General features: G+C 35.0%; 1 long non-coding RNA gene across 2 annotated transcripts in view; it reads right to left on the minus strand.

Annotated features, from left to right (window-relative positions):
- Window positions 1-6873: 6873 nt before the first annotated feature.
- LOC122239247 overlaps window positions 6874-14214 on the minus strand; it is a 93627-nt gene continuing 86286 nt past the window's right edge. For both annotated transcript variants that reach the window (XR_006218194.1, XR_006218195.1), the window contains exon 6: window positions 6874-7006. This is a non-coding gene — a long non-coding RNA (uncharacterized LOC122239247). The remainder of the gene's footprint in view (window positions 7007-14214) is intronic.

Genomic DNA, 14214 nt, shown 5'->3' on the forward strand with positions numbered 1-14214 from the left:
TAACCAATTTTTTTCTCTTTATAAAATATACCTGTAAACTTCATCTATCTTAAAAGCTTCAAAAGATTTCAACGCCACATCTTATTAGCAAGAATTGAAATGTGAACCTATGTCTACAATACAGTGGAATTCTTCCTTAGGAAGAGCCCTATTTCGGAAATTGTTTGGATTTTTTTTAAAGAAGAGGGTGATTGCTCTGATCTCTCCCATCCCATAAACTGAGGTAGGAGATTTTGTTGTAGTCTGAACCCAAATAACTAACTCCATTTCAGTTCTGGTATCTCAAACCATCTGCTGCTAAATATGAGTCCACTTAAAAAATTCAAGTAAAAAAAGCCAATATAGTAATATTTTGAAAACATTTAGCATCATTTACTAAAAATGTGGATGAGGGAGCAAAAATACTTGAAGAATGTATTGAAAAGCAACGCATCTGTTTAATGGCTCTTTCACGGATCCCCATCAGTTTGGCATTGTGGAGAAAATCGTTACTAACAGCAGTTCTGCATGTATTAACATTTTGCCCTTTTTCCAGCAATGTTTGCTCACTGTAGTTCTACAATGCGGTAATAATAATGCTTATCTTATGGAATATTTTTCTTCTCCTTCTCAAGGAAATGTGTGCATTCAACTATAAATATGTAAATATATGTATTCTAATCATAAATATAAAATATACATACACATATACAAAAATAAATGTATATATACATACATTCATAAATACATAAATTGAACTAACCATACATTTAACTTGCTTTCTAGATGTTGACAGGCGTTAACAATTCTTGCCATTACCTACCATGTAGGTATTTCTGTGAAATACAGGATCATTTCTTTGGTACTGCCCTACAGTCAATTTTAATAACTGATTCATCTGCCATTATAAGGAATCTAGATATTTTGAGGTTCTATTGTCTTCCAACATCTCCATTTTTAAGAATGTGTCCGAGAAGTGGTACAATTTAGTGCTGCACTTGATTGAAACACATCTTTTCAATTTGTAAAATCTTGGAATCACTTGCTCCATATTTCCTAACCCATGATACTGCCAAATACTTGGATCTATTAGGATCGATAAATATGACTCACTTTATGATTGAAGGGGGAGGGAAGGAACGGATATACAGAAAACATAAAATAACATGCCTCCATAAATTTGGTTAACTTTGCTGCTTGGCATTCTTAGAGTTGTCTTTGTTCTGTTCAATGCTAATTTTTATTATACTGAGCTCGCAGAAATAGGCATCTCAGAACCAGTGCTTAATGCATTTCATCCTTTTGACACTTCTAGGGGAAAATGCAGTTTTGAAACTATCTCCTATCTCTTCTTTTCCTAATCGGATTCACCCCACACTCCCCACCCCATCCCCTAAATACGACCAAATATTGACTGACAGCTTGAAAGTGCTAATCGACTCATTCCCAATCATATGTGTTCAATATGTTGGCTTTAAAAAAAAATTAGGAGCCCAAATCTTTCATCTAATATCATTGCTCAATAGACAGACAGAATTTTAACCAGAGCAAATTCAAGTACAGCTTTCCGACCAGCCAAACCCAGGAGACAGGCAGGAGGTCTGCCCTCCCCAGCCGTTCTTCTGTCTGCATTAGCCATCCTTGCTCAGGCTCCATCGACCTGTCAGAGCCGTCACAGTGATTGACTGCCCCGGCAGATGTGCTGCTATAACAGGTAACTTGATCATCCAGACCCATCTGTCTCTAAGTCCTCTTCAATTCACACTTTGAAAAATATTAGAGGTTGGGAGGGGTTGGATCCTTTGTTGTGATTAAAAAAAAAAAGTAGGCTATCTGTATTTCACAAAAGGTTATCCTCTCGTAAGTGAATGGAGATATATAGTATTTGTGCTCTTTAGGGAGATGAGCTGCTCCTAGGACATATTACTACCAACATTTTACATGGGCCAATGAGATCTGAGGGAATTTGAAAACCTGATTTCCAAAACAAAATCCAAAGTTAAGGACCAATTTTAAAGAACAACCATGATAATAATAGAATGATGTTTCAAAGATAACAGTTTCCGAGCGAGTGAAACAGATGGGCTGGTTGCGTAGAGAGAAAGGAGGGGAACCTCATGTGATGGGAGCAATCCTGTGTCTTCTCTTCAGTGCCCACAGCCTGGCAAATGTTGTGACATCATTAAGCTGAATTGCTGATTTCAAATGGGTCTGGAACAAGAATGGGCAGGGGCAACTCAAGCTTCATGCTGAAATGCAGTTAACTAATTTACTAGTGTCACTATTTCTGATAATTACTTTTCACCAAAATATTTTGCTGTGCTTGTGTGCAGAGGATTTCATTCTACAAGTCAACACCCCGATGTGGAGCTGTTCAGTATCTATCAACAGCTTCTATTAAGAGAGAATATAATCCTGGTGAGATCAGAGGCTAACGCTTTTCTATTTCTCAGTAAAGTCTATTGCCTACTCACTATCAAGGGATGAACACTGGCTGAGAATGACATGGCTCAACATCTAAGGGGAAGTAACACAGTGAAGCAAAGAAAACAAGGTAAAATCAATGACAACTGACAAGAAAGCAAGTGAACTCATTTTTTTTTCCCAAATGAGAGGCATAAAAATATGCTAAGTATGCAGTGATACTTGTACAACCTGAAGATGCAAATAAATGAACCTGGAGAAAGATTGAGACAAAGCTACTCATTTCTTAACAGAACTCCCTTACGGGTTCATTGGAGGCTAGCCCACCACCACACAAATCGCCTTGGAATTACAATATGCCAATATTCATACTACTTCTGAAAATCAAAAGCAAACAATAAATATATTTCCCCAAAGCTCTCTTTCTCGGCTAAGGGATCTAGATTATGTTCTGGTCATAGTTTGGCACTCTAATCTACTAGCCAGATTCCATGGCCTGATTTAAGATTCTTCATGGAAATGAACATACTCTTTTCCCTTCGGATCAGAGATAGAAATATAATATGTTATTATTTTCAATTAACAGTAACTCTTCTTCCCCCCACCTCCCTTTTTCTGGCCTGAGGGAGTTCAATTTTGCTATTGATATTGCTTGAAAAGGCAGTGAGTGGCAAACAGTTGTTTGGTTTTAGTAAAGCTATTTATTGCATGCTTCAAACAGTTATTTACCACATAAAGCTTTGGGTGATTAATTCAGCTAGCAGTGCTCACTCTTCCCCTCCGTTCCTCCATTCCAACCCAAAGTGAAAAAAAAGTCATATATTTGAAACACAAATCTGTCCAAAATTTCATATGAGCTGAGAACACGATGACACAATTTAAAAAAAAAAAATCAACAATGTCCTCATGAAGTTATATTTAAGAGAGTTTACCATTTTTATAATAAAAAGTTAAATAAAGGGGAAGTGATCACTATTTTAGCAGTGTTTGCCATTGCATACTGTGCAATTATTTGCTCTGAAGTCCTTTTAGACGGAGTGGTATTTGCAAGCCACAGAGATCTTCAGCACTTGCGTGCCATGAAATCAGATCTGTAAGTATTCCTGATATGGAACAAGAGATTCTTTTTTAAACTCTTGCATTTTCATCTACTTCACATCATAGGACTCACATTCTTAAAAAACGACTGAAGATTTTTCTTATTTCCATGTGGTTCCTGCTTTCTAAATTCTGTTGCTTGTTTTCTCCTTGGAGTTCTAAATGTTGCTTTAACATCTTTAGGTGTGATATAGATAGATTTAGAGTGATGTAGTTAGCAAGTCTCAAGCTGCAGCTTTTAAATACATTTGAAAACCTTCTTCTGAAGGAAAACAAGACACTCTTATGGGAAAGTTACACTTTATTTTGGAGGCATCTCTCGCAACTTTTCTTTCCAAAGATGCTGAATTTACTATGACTATTATTAACACATGCATGCAATTAATCTTCTATTGCATAAGCTTTTTCATGTACAAGGCTAGTTTATGCTTTGGACAGCCTGATGACTAAATTTTTAAAAGGGGGATGAAGGTCCATTTTCCAAATCAAATTCAGTGGAATGTTTGAGAAAGGGCCCGTTTACATGGGTTTACACCATATGATGTGTTGATCCTGTTGGGCACAAGTTGCCTTTCTGTGCTCTACCATGTAACTATCGTCCTGCATTCATCTCCACCCTGCCCTTGGAACTTTTCTTCAACTAATTATATCCATAGAAAGAGTTCAGTGTAAATATGGTTTTAGCAGTTTATAACAAGAAAAGTGGTTTCCACTTATTTTAAATTCAAGTTCTGTATATTCAATTACTGTTAGCAAGCACTCCACCTACTGGCTCACATGATGCCAAGCAAGCAGACCAGGATGGGAAGCAAATCGGCAGTAAAGGATATTTTCAACTCTGCCGACATGAAAAGGATTTCAACTTCCAGATCGTCAACCAGGAGGATCAAGCATTACTCTGATTTGCTGCTCACAAGTGTGAGGACGATTCTTGGTATTGTCTTGACCAAGTGACAATGTGATTGTGAAGAAGATTCACAAGATCAGTGTGGTGTACGAGGGTGGGATGGCTCAATGAGAGGTGGATTTTTGTAAATACAACAAAGAGGGGATCATATCCCAGAGCCTAAAAATGCCTTGTATGCCTATTTAGAGCAAGTATATAGGCGCATAAGCATAGGTATAAAAAGTATTTTTGTTTTTAAAACATTCTTAAAGAAAACAGGAGTTTCAAAATGAGTTAGGATCATAAACATTGCATACGGCTACTTCTTGTCCACTGAGATGTCAATTTTAAAAATGTAATATTGCAGTGGCAAGAGTAAAATAAATGCCTGAAAAATTCCTTTAATCACTGCCCCCACCTCCATGAACTTTTTAGCTTAGTAGTCTTAGTAATGAATAATTATATGACAGAGAGAGATTAATTTTAGGCATTGATAGTGAAATCAAGAGAAATTGAACCAGCTCTGTTCCACAATGTCAACATAAGGTATAAATCATAACTTTCTGCCTACCCCACCCACTCACCCACCACTACCCATCTTGACATCTTTTTTTAAGTACAGATTACTATGTAATTATTGCCACTGTGCCCATATTACGGTATGTTTGAATATGGCAATAAACAATATGGCAATTAATGTGAAATAATACAAGAGCAAATCAAGGCACACAGGCTAGATATAGAGGCAAAGCAGCAGGAACGTTGAAAATAACCTTAACGGGCTGTTGATGTGGAAATGCTTTCCCTAATATTGTCGCAGGGTGTTACTGTGAGCAGAGCTAGAAGAAAGAAATGCTAAGGGGAGAATGTCTAACTATATGAAAGGTTTCTTGGGGTCAACTGTAGCTTATCGCCAACTTTCCATCTTCTCCAGGATTAATGAAGCATCATCATATGCTTTCAATACCATGGGAAGGTCTCCTGACTCCAGAAACTCTTGAAGTTTGCAGCTAAACCAGGATACAATATGGCACTAAGTAATAGAACCTATTCTGGGCTGATGAATACTTGTGCACTGATACTGGAATAGCTTTATAACTGCTTTAGTAAGAGCCCAGTAAACTGCTTCCCAGATGCATGAATTTCTCTTTTGGCTTTGCAAAGGAAGTGTTCACAGTTAAGGAGGAAAAAAAAAATCAGTTCCATTAAGCATTTACCCTGCAAAACAGAGATTGAGGAATCTTAGCACATGACGACACAACAAAATTTACCTGACCCTTCCAAGCTAAGGAAAACAAGACAGAAGGTCCTCTCGTGAGGCTGTATCGTATATATGTTCTGAGGCTGTGCTGCCCATATGTTCAATAGGACTGTTGAATCTCAAAGTTATAATAATTTGCAACGAGGTGCCAGAACCAATTATTAAATATCATATGATCCAACAGAGATGAAATAAAAATATACAGGGTCGATTTTACTGGCTTTGACTATTATAAGGCATTTAAAGTACTTTGAATTTACAGTGTAACTTGAGGGTTGTATTAACGACTTCCTTATGCTAGAATTTTGTTCCCAGCTGAATATCATAAGCTAAATGCAGATGGCATATTTTTCCAAGGACAAAGGGAGTCTTGGCCTTATCCTTTCTTTTTGATTTGTATATCAACTCAAGAAAAGGAGCTAGGCTATTATGATATCTTCCACTAATGTAAACCTTTATTCAAAAGCGCAAATGACAGCCAAAAGTACAATTCAAGTGAGAAAAAAGGTAGTTGTGATAGTATCACAGAATGATACGATCTCAGCCAAATCGCTGCCTATGATGCAGAAAAAGGAGCTTCTTAGTCTTCTGCATAAACAGTTATAATTTATTTACCATGACATCTCTAAAGCATGAATGAGTAAATGTTTTAAATACTGGTTCTGGTCTCAAAGCCAAGGTCAGTTCTTTCTCCCCGATTGCTGAAGTTCTACCCTTAGTGAAATCAAAGGCATGTGGATTGGTGGTTTACCTCCAGCAAAGCAAGACAGACAGAAGATGAAGGCGCCTCTTGGGTTCTTCCTGCTACTGTTATTTCAAAAGTATTAGTAAAGGTTTCAGTTAAGTCCTCAGAATCAAAAGAAGATTGCTCTACCCTAGGAACTTATTGCCAGAACAAAACCATCTCTCTGAGTAGATTTTCTTGAGAATCAAAGTTGAAAAGCAAGCTCCTATAGTTTTGTAGAAAATAGAAAATTTACAGCCTCTTCTTCAATCTCAGCGTAGTGTGTCTGCTAAGTCCTCAGTGTGATCACTTTGGGAGATTAAATACTCAGTCTTCCCTCAGTCACCGGAGCACTGCAAGCATAGGACCATGTTTGTCTATGTATGTTTACAGCACCTGTCAGTCGATACATGAGAAACAAGAAGAGTAATGTAAACTGATCCCCCCCCCCTTTTGCTGAATATTTAATGCAGTTCACCAGAAAGAAAAGCACAAACATTCTACTTTTCCAATGCTTGTCTTCCATACCCTCTTCTAACATTCTCTGGGGAGAGGTGGGTTTCGATCTTGGTCAAAGCAAGTACCCATTTACTTCAGAATCTTCACTGTCTTGTCTCGGCTTCCTTCCTGTCTCCTAAAATGAAATTTATTTTATTTTAGCCACCTCTGAGCAGACTTGTGTGTATATATTTTCAGATAAATTGGATTGCCCATATGGATTTTTAAATCAGTTTTCGGATCAAATTCAGAAATATGTAAACTGTTGTGTTGTTGGACCAGGCAGGAGTAGAACATATCACTCAGATGAAGAGCACCCAGGACTATAAAGTGATCTTTAAATGAGAAAACTAGAGTGTAAGTCAATTAAAGTGACCAATAATGGGAAAACAAGTGCCCATTCCAAAGGCAATTGTAAGACATTTAACCCACGGAAAGTTGCATCATACATTTTTATTAAATTGAGGCTATATTCACACTTACTGTGGTTTGAAATGTGAACCAATATTTTCTATCTTTGGTTTCCTTGCTTTAAGATCTCTTAATGTACAGAAGATGTAATTCATAATATCATATGACTGTTTTAAGTTTGCAAGTTACTGTCTCCAAAGTTATAATTTAATATAAATCAATAAATGCCCATTAAACTACTGTGCTCTCTCATAAAGCAGTATCTGACTTGAGATTAGTGTAACAAGACCCTGGGATTCCTAAAACCTTGATTCTTTGTATTTAACCTTATTTACAACATAACACATCCAATTTTAAAGAGCACTATCATTTATCACAATATAAAGTATTAGTTTTCAAAGATGCATTCAATCCTATTTAAAAGCTCAGACCCTCTGTTTTTCCATACTCTTTGTAACGAGGGAAAGGGAAAAAGATTAAGGTCCAAATAACAAAAACAAAAAACAAAAACACCCCACAATTATGCCTATTCAAATCCTTCCTGAAAGATATACAAAAATGATATTAGTAACTCTTAAAATAGTTTGTAGAAAATCTGCAAACTAATGGAATTTAGGGAAGAGGAAAAAGAAAACCTCCATAAATCTAAAAGGCATAAAAGGATTGGTGAAAAAGATCTCCACCTGCTCTCCAAATGGAGGTCTTCACAAGGACAGGAAAGGTAATGCCAGGTACCAACAAAACAAAAACAAAAACAAAAACAAAAACAAAAACAAAACAAAAAAAGAAAAGAAAAGGGAAGAGAATAGCAAAAAAAATGTATTAAAACTCTTGGCTGAACGACTGCACTAATGTCATTGGGGAGATGTTAAACTTCAAACTGACAGCTTGAAAACTGCGACATGTCTATACATTAATTTCTTAATATCTGACGGTATTCTAGTTTTGCTCTGGGCCACTCTGAAGGGTGTGACTTCCTTTCAAGCTATCAGTTTCATTTCTCCTGGCAGGTAATCCCCCATGAATGAAAACAAGTGTAAATGTGAAGAGGGTTAGGATAAAATATAGAATGTCATATAGTTTTGCCATTTCGTGCCATCATGTTTATTAGTAATATTCAGTGTTTAACCCCATGAAAGACACAGTGCTAAGTGCTTTCAGTGTATTATCACATTAAATTCTCTCAATAATCTCAAAAGATATTTTCCAGCCCATTTCTCATATGAGGTAGTTGAGACATAGGAAGGATAAATGAGTTGCTACAGTTCATGGAAGGAACAATGGCATAGAGATTCTTACACAAATATATCTAATTCCCAAATTCACGCTCAAAAGGCTACTCTGTGGCTTCTCATAAATTTCACCCCTTGAGAATTAACCATGTAGTTTTGAAATTGGAAACATCACATGGTGAATGAAGGCACATCATTTACTTCCCAGAAACGGGAATGAAGTCACAAGAGGACAACTTGTAAGTTTTGAGGCTAAAATGAATTAGTACCAGTACAGCACGTAACACATAAATGTTATCCCAAAGTGTTACACGTCTTTGTTATTGTTGATAGCAAGGCCTTACCAAATGATATGGAGTTCAACTTATATAGTTCATGTAATGAAAATCAACTCAAGAGAAAGATACAATGACCAGGAAGGGGAAAATAGCTGAATGATGGTACCACCAAGTCCTTTCATTTTATCTCCCACATTTTCATCCTGGAGCTCAAGAGGACCATGGGGTCATGAGTCGTGATTCATCCTAGGTAGGTTGATTGTGTTGACAGGAAGGCAGAAAACAACACCTCAGTTTTTACTTACGCCAATACTACACTCAACAGAAAGAAAACTTGAAGAGCCATCTTTTCTATTAAAGCATTCAATTCAAGAACAACAGACAACAAGGATTTATGATCTGCTGAGGTTTCTTTTATCTTTTTCTTTAAGCAGAGAATAGTTGGTGTCTGTTTTGGGGTTTTATTTAATTAGCAATCAAGAAATTATCTAATTCTACTTCTCTTGGTTTGTGTCTCACAACTACCATCAAGAATGTGTGTATGTATTTGTTTTAAATTAAATCTAAGGCAAAAATGACTTCAGTTTAATTAAAACAATAATACAAATGACTATCTCACTTAGGTAAAGCAGAAATGAAAAGGTGTTTTTGCATAAATAAAAAGGAAATTAGGATCCTGAGTTTAACAAATGGTACTGAAACATACAATTTTCTAAGAAATGATATTGAAAAATACTTGGTAAGGCAAAAAAAAAAAAAGAGATGAGATGACTGATAACTTGAAATACCTTGAAAATTTAAACTTGCTGATCTATTTTGAACATTCATTTGTCTCCTTAACATTCAAAGTTTGGTCAAAAAAAAAAAGAGAAACCACAGTGGATTCTGTTCATTTTGGAGAAATAAGAGGTCTCAATTTCTTCTGGTTACAGAAATGTTGTGGAAACCAATATTTGGTGCTCTTACTTCAAAAGTAGATTAGGCAAGTAACTATGAAAACGTGAATTCTAAGTGATGGAATGTTGCTAGGCCATGGAGAATGACCTGGTGTGCCACCTGCCATCTAGTTGTTATCACCCCCTGGGAATTACAGGTATTCTACTTAGTCACAGGAGAGTACAGAGACACTGAACCAGACACTTTGTTATACAAGAGGTCCTTGCAGATCTCTCTAAGTAACAGACGTAATTGGTCCTATATTTGATTAAGAGCTTTGTATGATTTAATTAAACAGGTATTTTCAACATTATGTAACTCAGAGAGGGAGTTTTGGCAAACAATTTAGATTTTCCAAATGAGTATAATGGTATTTTTGAAGTTTCAGATGTTTAGAAGGATGTTAGTCTAAGTGATAAATATTGTCTCTAATTGAACTGGCTATATATTTATGACATAAAAAGCTTGACTTTGGGATTTCCAAGGTTCAAATAAGAACCATTTCTCCCTATAAAATACTAAATGAAGACGCATGCTATATCATTATAATTATTAGAAAATCCAAAACACCTAAGATCCTTGATGATAATTATTTTCTAAGTTTATTTATTTTGAGAGAGAGAGGCAGAAAGAAAGAGGGGAGAGAGGGAATCCTAAGCTGGCTGTGCACAAACTGTACAGAGCCTGATACAGTGCTCAAACTCATGAACTGTGAGATCATGACCTGAGCTGAAAGCAAGAGTTGGGTGCTTAACTGACTGAGCTACCCAGGCACCACCACCCCTGCCCCGGTAATAATAATTATTTATGTCAGTGACAAGTGATATAAACCAAGAACTTAGTTTTTGAAAAAACTTCAGACTAGATTGCTTTTTTTTTACTCAAAATTAGAGATATTACTAAAAAAAAAATATTCTCAAGTGCCCTTCCCACTCCAATCAACCAACCAACCAACCAACCAACCAACCAACCAATATAACTAAGACATGGCTTTTGGATTGTGGTCTGTGTTAGACTGTCCAAGCACTTTATGTGACTTGATCAATGTAGGTTAATCAGTAAGCAAAATGATTTTTTTGGAATTGAGAATTCAGTTAATCATCAACAAATTAAAACATCTTATTGACCTTAAAATACTCAGAAAATACTAACTGTAGGGGTAAATGACACAGATACTGTTTGTCTGGAAGATGAAATCTTCTAGCTCTGTGTATGTCCATACAAGATTGTATAATTTCTTAGACCTGTGTTAAATGAGGAAATAAATAAGCATATGGAAACAATGTTCTTTGATTTACTAACAGTTGGACTAATTATCACACAGTTAAAAAGTGAAAAATTCAACCAATTATCTCATATTTATATCTATATCAGTATCTATATAACTATATCTATCTATAACTTCAGATGTTTGGGACACATAGGAATAGTTTACTCTGTTTGGCTCTTCTATATTGCCAATAACCAATCGGACCAATATTAATCCAATCAATCGAAAATTCTTATTTAATAGCTGCAAGTGTAAGTAGGGTAATAAAATGTGAATTCAAAAAATATCAAAGCAGGATAGCTACTACAACTTAGACCATATGTTTTTGCTATATTAAAACCCATTTGGTGTAAAAGGTATGTCCCATCCTTCTAAATAGGAAAATTGAAAGTCTTTTAAGGAGACACTATATTATACAGATCTTTTGGTTGACTTCAGATTGAGTAATTAATAAACTGCTTGACAATATGCATTAGAAAAAAAATACTGAGTTAATACTTATTCCTTCCACACAAGTCCATACAGGCTCATTTATTTTGAGAACATATATACATAGTGCCTACATATTGGAGCCTTGCTTGCTGTCTGGTACTTAGCATTCGGTATATACTTACTGAATTAATAAATGAAGGCATATAACTAATTATATAACTAAATGTATACTTATTTCTGAAATTTTTAACGAAAGGTGCTTTTTTTGACCTTAACGATCTCACACATGGCTAAACAATTATGGTCCCTTAGAATATAAAGTATGACTATAGTGATTTCTCATTTTTAATAATTGATTTTATTGATAAAATAATATATGTGCTTCATGCAGAGAGCCGATGCTGCATTTTATTTGTTAAAAAAAAAAAGGAAAATGTATTCTTATTCCCTATTCCCTGAGTCTAAAACTAGTGTGATGCTCTAGCAGATCCAGTTACTTTATTGTTAATTTGGGTTACATAAAAGGTAATCAATATATTTTAATTCCAAAGACTGAGTTCCCTGAAAAAAAATCAATACAAAATATCATTTTCAATGCCATTTAATTTACATGATTTGACTATCCAGCTATTCTACAGTTATGTTTTGTTTTTATTCAAAGGGTTGAATGCTGTGTTTTGTTTTCAACAGATGTGACTTTGAGTGCACTGGAGAACAATTTATGCATTGGGCTTAGAATTTTAAATGAACATACCATCTAATGGTTTGCCCAGGATAAGCAGTCACTTTAAAAAGTAGTATTGAAAGCAATAAAAATTACTTAAAGGATCAGTTACATCTAAAATGATGAAATCAATAACAATATTTTCTGTGGGATTCTTTCTCTCTGATAAGCGAAATCTTTGCTTAAAAGCTGCATTAAAATTTAATCACAATCTGTGTGCTTTAGCAATTGATAATTTCTGGACAGCTGTCTTCTGCTTTGTTTAAGTCTTGTGTTCCTTCTGTTTAAGTTATGCCTTTTAATAGCTGGATTAAGTACATTTTGTTTTAAAATATATTATTAGAATATGATTATATTTTATCATCTTCCAACAGTGGCTTGTGGTTCTCTGTTCCTTTGCAATAATGTTGAAACTCGGGTGAAGATCTCATGGGCGGCCAAACTACTGGAAACTTGTATTAGTCCTATCAGTCTGTTTTGACCTTAATTTTCTTTCTGAATTCCATGTGAATAGGTAACAATTTGTGCTAATGATCTTAAAATAAGTACTTTAGCCTTAGACTAGGAGCTAGAATCACCTCTAATTCATCTTTGTTTACTGGTTCCTGCTATTTTGTCTGCCACATATTGAATAATGAAAATAAGTGTTCAGTGATTGAATAAAGAATACTTAGAGATATTTTTCTTATGTACTCTTAAAAATTTCTTAAAAATTAGCTCGAAGAACGATCTAAGCAATAGCGACTAAAAATGTACGTGTACTGACATCCCCAGTATTTAAAGGGACAGATGATCACTTTTTAAGTATCAGTACTTCATCGCTTAGCACAGATTATGTAACAGCCAGTTCAGCAGTTACTGCTGTTCCACTGTCCCCCTCTCTGTGTGTTTCAAAGGAGGAGAATAAAGATTATCTTTCAAAGCACCTCCTCTGATTACATCCCTACTCTCTAATCACCTAACCCAACTGAACTTGGAGTGATAATGTCATATTTATTAGAGTATGACTATTTAAAAGAATCAATGTGTTCGATGTTAGGCTATGCATTTAAGTTCTGAAGGAGAAATAGCAGACACAGTGGTCAGATTATAATGTCTTGTGGTGAAATAGTTTTTATTATGTTATTTTAATGTAGTCAAGTAAATCAATAAGGTTAACTACATTTACCAGTGTTCTGACCAAAAAAATTTGTACCTTTTCAGCAGCATCATTTACGTGCTGGTATTTACTTTCATTTTTACATCAGATGCTAATTAATTAAATACTTCTGCTGAAACTAATAAATAAGTAATAATTAGATAAACACATTGCAAAAACATAATTTGAAAGAAGCAGATTGAAGTGGCTTGGGAATATAAGTAGCCATATAGTATGTCAATTAAGAGAAAAACTGAAATATTCCAAATATGTCCACAATATGTCCAAATATGTCTGCAATATGTCCAAATATATGCACAATATTGCAAAATTTAAAATAGTACGTATTTTAACATATATAGAAAATGTAACATAGACCTTTAGAGTGGTTATCTGAGAATAAAAGATTATTGGTAATGTTGATTTGAAAGTATAATTTATATAAAATTTAATCTAGGAGTCAAAACATGTTCTATAGATAACATAATTTTTGGTATGTATAAATTATGTAAGACAGGTAAATTATTCAGCCATACAGTGAGTACCTGATTTCCCTTGAATAAAATTGCTCCTTGGGGTCTGGGGGACATGGAAGTAATAAGCACATCTTCAAATGCTGTGGCAGGCCACGCGTACAGTATGCCTCATTTTTAACACTACATCACAAAGAAATTTATGGATGGTATAAAGAAATTTAAGAATTTTAAGGATGTATGTTTGAAAGCTTAGAGCAAGTGAAAACTTGGAAGTGTGATCTCATAAATTACTAATGCTGGGGTCCTTGTAATCTTTATTTTCTCAACATTATTCTTTTTAGGGTTCTATATTCTAGTGTGTTATGTTGAAATGTTCAGGAACTAAAACTGCTTTTGCAAAATAACCCTAGAAAACCATAAAAACTGCAAATCCTTCCAAGGAATTAA

Source organism: Panthera tigris, chromosome B3 (genome assembly GCF_018350195.1).
Source record: "Panthera tigris isolate Pti1 chromosome B3, P.tigris_Pti1_mat1.1, whole genome shotgun sequence".
Classification (NCBI taxonomy): domain Eukaryota; kingdom Metazoa; phylum Chordata; class Mammalia; order Carnivora; family Felidae; genus Panthera; species Panthera tigris.